Source organism: Cherax quadricarinatus, chromosome 76 (assembly GCF_038502225.1).
Source record: "Cherax quadricarinatus isolate ZL_2023a chromosome 76, ASM3850222v1, whole genome shotgun sequence".
Taxonomy (NCBI): domain Eukaryota; kingdom Metazoa; phylum Arthropoda; class Malacostraca; order Decapoda; family Parastacidae; genus Cherax; species Cherax quadricarinatus.
Window position 1 is genome coordinate 9,467,618 of NC_091367.1, and position 7,094 is coordinate 9,474,711.

The 7,094-nt window shown below is 48.6% G+C and overlaps 1 protein-coding gene across 3 annotated transcripts in view; it reads right to left on the reverse strand.

Annotated features, from left to right (window-relative positions):
* Positions 1–7,094, reverse strand: part of LOC128703568 (homeobox protein PKNOX2) — a 441,650-nt gene that overhangs the window by 227,201 nt on the left and 207,355 nt on the right. The gene's annotated exons all lie outside the window — the stretch shown is intronic.

Below are 7,094 nucleotides of genomic sequence, written 5' to 3' on the forward strand. Positions count from 1 at the left end.
ACAGTGGTCAGTAAGATTAATTCGTTTAATCGTCGACTCTCTTATCTCGCATTTCTAGCAAGCACAAATAACTCGTTTAATGCTGGAACCCAGAACACACTGATGTTCAGCTCAGTGGACGCACAGCCCCTCAATCCGCTATTCATGGCCTACTACCAATCTCCGACAATGAGGTCCCATTCTCGGCCTATTTTTCAGTACTCTCAACATCTTCGAAGTCACTCAACAATACTGATCCGAGTTAGAGCACAACAATTGTCTTCCCTCAAACTACAACTGGATTCCTGACCGTCAAAAATGTCAAAAGGGAACCTCATAGGTATGGTAACCTTAGACCTGCAAAAGGCCTTCGATACTGTCAACCACAATATATTATGTAAGAAACTTCAAGCTATCGGTATAGGTTCTGTAGACTGGTTTAAGTCCTACCTTAGCAACAGGAGACAAATAGTCAAAATCAACAAAACGGAATCAGAACCCCTGCCGATAACATGTGGAGTTCCCCAAGGTAGTATTCTGGGTCCCTTACTATTCTTATGTTATGTCAATGATATGCCTATCAGTGTCAAGTGCAAACTCCTACTGTATGCAGATGACAGTGCTCTGTTAGTGACAGGTAAAGACCCACAAGATATTGCTAATGTTTTAACACTGGAACTGGAGTCCTGCAGCAAATGGTTAGTAGACAACAAACTATCATTACACCTCGGGAAAACTGAAGCCATTCTCTTTGGCACGAAACATAAACTGAGGAGGGTAAATAATTTTAATGTTCAGTGTAATGGGGAGCCCATCACTTTGGTTTCATCAGTAAAATATCTGGGAATCCCCTTTGACCCATGCATGTCAGGAGAATTGATAGGGAACAGTGTAGTAAAGAAAGCGAATGCCAGACTGAAGTTCCTGTATAGACAAGCACAGTGTCTACCTACTGAGGCTCGCAGGACCCTATGTCTAGCCCTTATACAATGCCATATGGATTACGCTTGCTCTTCATGGTACTCCGCCTTGACAAAAAAACTGAAAGATAGACTGCAAATCACCCAGAACAAAATCGTAAGATTCATCCTGGGGCTGGAACCAAGAGAACATGTAGGCCAGGATGAATTACAGCAGTTGGATATGCTGAATGTTGAAGACAGAGTAAAACAACTGAAGCTAAATCATGTTTATAAAATTGCTCACGAACAGTGTCCAGAATATCTTGCTGTCAATTTTGTCAAGGTTGGGAACCAAAGCAATCATAGTACTAGGAGGAGAGAGCACAACTTTGTAGTACCCACAGTCAGTGGCCAGGCGTCAAACACCTTTTATTGTACAGCAATAAAGGAATGGAACAGACTACCCGCACATGCCAAAGCCAGTCATAGCGTGAACCAGTTCAAGAAGAGTGCCAAAAAGTGTCTGATGAATGAAGCTACAGAAAGGGAGGGGATTGATTTTCTATTTTTTAGCTAAAATACGTGTAAATTTTACCTTATCCCTAGTAATGACCCTCGTATTGTAGATAGTCTTAATGACCCTCGTGTAGTAGATAGTCTTTTTAGTATGATAATAAGATGTTATCTTCATTGTAGAATAATAAGAAAATATTATAACCTTTATATTATAATAATAAGGTAAAAGGACCCCAATGGAAATAAGTCACTCTGTCTGACTTTTTTGGGTTATCCTAGGTTCTCTACACATATGCTGCTATGTATGATAATTCTATGTAACTGTATTTGTGTATACCTGAATAAATTTACTTACTTACTTACTTACTAATCACTGTCAGGTGTGTCAACCGTACTCGCACGATTGTGAGTGACACACACGACTCGCAGAAGACTCACCGTGCCCATGCCATAGTGCTGTAAATGGTACACCACTTGTACAAACTCCGACACTCCTTCGGGAGCCTCTGTCGGGTCACCACCTGGAGAAGACCCGGGCCAGGACCCGTCATGGTAAACCTACAAGATCATGAACTCGGACATGAGCACCACGATGAGTGACACAACTCGCACACGAATACCACGCGGAGACGCCCGATATATCTTTGTGAACACTAAGACCATGCTACTGATTCACCTTATCTTAATAGACTATCCTTACTATCAAAGAGTGACGTGGAATTTAGCGTCAAGTACCTGCAGCGCCCTGGCCTGCTCACTGACCACCTGCAGCGCCCTGGCCTGCTCACTGACCGCCTGCAGCGCCCTGGCCTGCTCACTGACCACCTGCAGCGCCCTGGCCTGCTCACTGACCGCCTGCAGCGCCCTGGCCTGCTCACTGACCACCTGCAGCGCCCTGGCCTGCTCACTGACCACCTGCATCAAGTGTCACCATCAAAACACACTTCGGGAGTTCACTTGAGTTACAACTGATGTCTCTTGACTGAACGTAGTATTTGTTCCTATTCCTTCCCATTAGAGGTCTGGGTAGTCGAGACGGTAGAGCGTCAATATACGGACCGCAGTTCGAGTCCCTCGTCCACCATATTGTTAATTCACACTTTAGTTTTTAACAAACTAACCTGTGCACTAACACTGACATTAATCAAATCTTACAACCCTACTAACCTTCAACCCCTACTAACCCTCAACCCCCACTAACCCTCAACCTCCACTAACCCTCAACCTCCACTAACCCTCAACCCCAGTAACCCTCAACTTCCACTCACCCTTAACCCCAGTAACCCTCAACCACTACTAACCCTCAACCCCAGTAACCCTCAACTTCCACTAACCCTTACACATCACCATACAGGTTTACCACTTACTTTGAAATAAACTGTAGGGGTCACACAACACCTGAGGAATACGAGGGAGACAGGTTTGATCCAAGGAAAGGGAAGGTCGCTACAATTCCTTGGATCAAGAGAACCTTTCTTAGTCCCCCTGAAAGGCCAGACTACAATTACTTATGATTACAGAGAAGAGGATTTGCCAGTGAAGGTTTCCGGTACAAGTGACTGTTATATTTACCTGGAGTTTACCTGGAGAGAGTTCCGGGGGTCAACGCCCCCGCGGCCCGGTCTGAGACCAGGCCTCCTGGTGGATCAGAGCCTGATCAGCCAGGCTGTTGCTGCTAGCTGCACGCAAACCAACATACGAGCCACAGCCCGGCTGATCCGGAACTGACTTTAGGTGCTTGTCCAGTGCCAGCTTGAAGACTGCCAGGGGTCTGTTGGTAATCCCCCTTATGTGTGCTGGGAGGCAGTTGAACAGTCTCGGGCCCCTGACACTTATTGTATGGTCTCTTAACGTGTCTCTTAACCCGCCACCAAACAGAAGCTCCCGGCTGCAACACAATGCAATCATATCAGAGGGAATTGCTAAAGCAACAACCAAGGCAACGACCAAGCTGTTGATCCCACGGGATTTCATTCAGCGAGAAATAGACTGAGAGAACTGCGACTACCACAGGCATCTCCTCACTGCAGGATCACCTCAGCCAAGACTTAAGTTGATGCGACTCACCTCTGTAAAGCCTAGGCGCGCGCACGCACGCACACACTATAATGTCCTCAGTTACGAACAATTCAAAAAATTATTATATCTGTGAGAGAAATGCTAAACCCGAAGGAATCATACAAATCTTATGAAATGGGAGGCAAACAGGTTCGATCCAAGGAAGAGGAGGATACTCCAAATTCCTTGGATCAAGATCCCTAGTGGGTTACTGAAGACTCTCACCCAAAAAAATAAAATAGAACTTTTATTACTTTCTAAAATAAATATCTCGGTATTTTCCATTATCTTCATCTTTCTTCCATCTCTCTAAATTATTATTCCTCTTCTACTTTGTTTTCCTCTTCTCATAATTCTCTCTTTTCTGACTCTTCCTTTCTTTTACTGCTTGTTTCTCACCTCTTCTTATTCTTCTCTTCTTTCCACTATTGCTTTTCCGCCTCTTTCTACTCTTTCTATCACTACTTCTTTCTTACTTCCCTTCTTTCATTGCTTGTTTCTCACCTCTTCTTATTCTTCTCTTCCTATTACTACTCCTTTCTTACCTCTTCTGACTCTTCCCTTCTTTATATTTATCGCTTCTCACATCTTCTTACTCTTCTTTCTATTACTGTTCGTTCCTCACCTCTTTCCCATTCTCTTTTATTACTCTTATTATTTATTCTTGTGTTCCTCCCTCATTCTCCTTCCTACAAATTAATTTTTTTGGTAGCTTCTCTGCTTCCTTCCTTCGTAATTATCTTGTTGTTTACCTCTGATATTTGTCTTCTCATCCTCCGTTATTATCCCACTTCCTCTCTTTAATCTATGTAATTATTCCTAATTTTCTCTCGCCTACCTCTCCTTTGCATCCTTCCTGTCTACACTGTGTGTGTGTGTGTGTGTGTGTGTTGCTACTGCAGCTGCTGCTGTGGGTGTTGCTACTGCAGCTGTTGCTGCTGTGTGTAGCTACTGCAGCTGCTGCTGTGTGTGTTGCTACTGCAGCTGCTGCTGTGTGTTGCTACTGCAGCTGCTGTGGGTGTTGCTACTGCAGCTGCTGCTGCTGTGGGTGTTGCTACTGCAGCTGCTGCTGTGTGTGTTGCTACTGCAGCTGCTGCTGCTGTGGGTGTTGCTACTGCAGCTGCTGCTGTGTGTGTTGCTACTGCACCTGCTGCTGTGTGTGTTGCTACTGCAGCTGCTGCTGCTGTGGGTGTTGCTACTGCAGCTGCTGCTGTGGGTGTTGCTACTGCAGCTGCTGCTGCTGTGGGTGTTGCTACTGCAGCTGCTGCTGCTGTGGGTGTTGCTACTGCAGCTGCTGCTGCTGTGGGTGTTGCTACTGCAGCTGCTGCTGCTGTGGGTGTTGCTACTGCAGCTGCTGCTGCTGTGGGTGTTGCTACTGCAGCTGCTGCTGCTGTGTGTAGCTACTGCAGCTGCTGCTGCTGTGGGTGTAGCTACTGCAGCTGCTGCTGCTGTGGGTGTAGCTACTGCAGCTGCTGCTGCTGTGGGTGTTGCTGCTGCTGTGGGTGTTGCTACTGCAGATGCTGCTGTGGGTGTTGCTACTGCAGATGCTGCTGTGGGTGTTGCTACTGCAGCTGCTGTGGGTGTTGCTACTGCACCTGCTGCTGTTGGTGTTAGTGTTGCTACTGCAGCTGCTGCTGCTGTGGGTGTAGCTACTGCAGCTGCTGCTGCTGTGTGTGCAGCTGCTGTGGGTGTAGCTATTGCAGCTGCTGCTGCTGTGGGTGTTGCTACTGCAGATGTTGCTGTGGGTGTTGCTACTGCAGATGCTGCTGTTGGTGTTGCTACTGCAGATGCTGCTGTGGGTGTTGCTACTGCAGCTGCTGCTGTGGGTGTTGCTACTGCAGCTGCTGCTGTTGGTGTTAGTGTTGCTACTGCAGCTGCTGCTGCTGTGGGTGTTGCTACTGCAGCTGCTGCTGCCGTGGGTGTTGCTACTGCAGCTGCTGCTGCTGTGGGTGTAGCTATTGCAGCTGCTGCTGCTGTGGGTGTTGCTACTGCAGCTGCTGCTGCTGCTGTGTGTGTTGCTACTGCAGATGCTGCTGTGGGTGTTGCTACTGCAGCTGCTACTGTTGGTGTTGCTACTGCAGCTGCTGCTGCTGTGGGTGTTGCTACTGCAGCTGCTGCTGCTGTGGGTGTTGCTACTGCAGCTGCTGCTGCTGTGGGTGTTGCTACTGCAGCTGCTGCTGCTGTGGGTGTTGCTGCTGCTGCTGCTGTGGGTGTTGCTAGTGCAGATGCTGCTGTGGGTGTTGCTACTGCAGCTGCTGCTGCTGCTGCTGTGGGTGTTGCTACTGCAGCTGCTCCTGATGTGGGTGTTGCTACTGCAGCTGCTGCTGCTGTGGGTGTTGCTACTGCAGCAGCTGCTGCTGCTGTGGGTGTTGCTACTGCAGCAGCTGCTGCTACTGTGGGTGTTGCTACTGCAGCTGATGCTGCTGATGTGGGTGTTGCTACTGCAGCTGCTGCTGCTGCTGTGGGTGTTGCTACTGTAGCTGATGCTGCTGTTGTGGGTGTTGCTACTGCAGCTGCTGCTGCTGCTGTGGGTGTTGCTACTGCAGCTGATGCTGCTGCTGTGGGTGTTGCTACTGCAGCTGCTGCTGCTGCTGTGGGTGTTGCTACTGCAGCTGCTGCTGCTGCTGTGGGTGTTGCTACTGCAGCTGCTGCTGCTGCTGTGGGTGTTGCTACTGCAGCTGCTGCTGTGGGTGTTGCTACTGCAGCTGCTGCTGTGGGTGTTGCTACTGCAGCTGATGCTGCTGCTGTGGGTGTTGCTACTGCAGCTGCTGCTGTGGGTGTTGCTACTGCAGCTGCTGCTGCTGCTGTGGGTGTTGCTACTGCAGCTGCTGCTGCTGCTGCTGCTGTGGGTGTTGCTACTGCAGCTGCTGCTGCTGTGGGTGTTGCTACTGCAGATGCTGCTGTGGGTGTTGCTACTGCAGCTGCTGCTGTTGGTGTTGCTACTGCAGCAGCTGCTGCTGTGGGTGATGCTGCTGTTACTAGTAATGCTGGTGATACTGTTACTAATACTGGTGGTGATGCTACCGCTGCTGTTACTAATACTGGTGGTGCTGCTACCGCTGCTGTTACTAATACTGGTGGTGCTGCTACCGCTGCTGTTACTAATACTGGTGGTGCTGCTACCGCTGCTGTTACTAATACTGGTGGTGCTGCTACCGCTGCTGTTACTAATACTGGTGATGATGCTACCGCTGCTGTTACTAATACTGGTGGTGATGCTACCGCTGCTGTTACTAATACTGGTGGTGATGCTACCGCTGCTGTTACTAATACTGGTGGTACTGCTAGCGCTGCTGTTACTAATACTGGTGGTACTGCTACCGCTGCTGTTACTAATACTGGTGATGCTGCTACCGCTGCTGTTACTAATACTGGTGGTGCTGCTACCGCTGCTGTTACTAATACTGGTGGTGCTGCTACCGCTGCTGTTACTAATACTGGTGGTGCTGCTACCGCTGCTGTTACTAATACTGGTGGTGCTGCTACCGCTGCTGTTACTAATACTGGTGGTGCTGCTACCGCTGCTGTTACTAATACTGGTGGTGATGCTACCGCTGCTGTTACTAATACTGGTGGTGCTGCTACCGCTGCTGTTACTAATACTGGTGGTGCTGCTACCGCTGCTGTTACTAATACTGG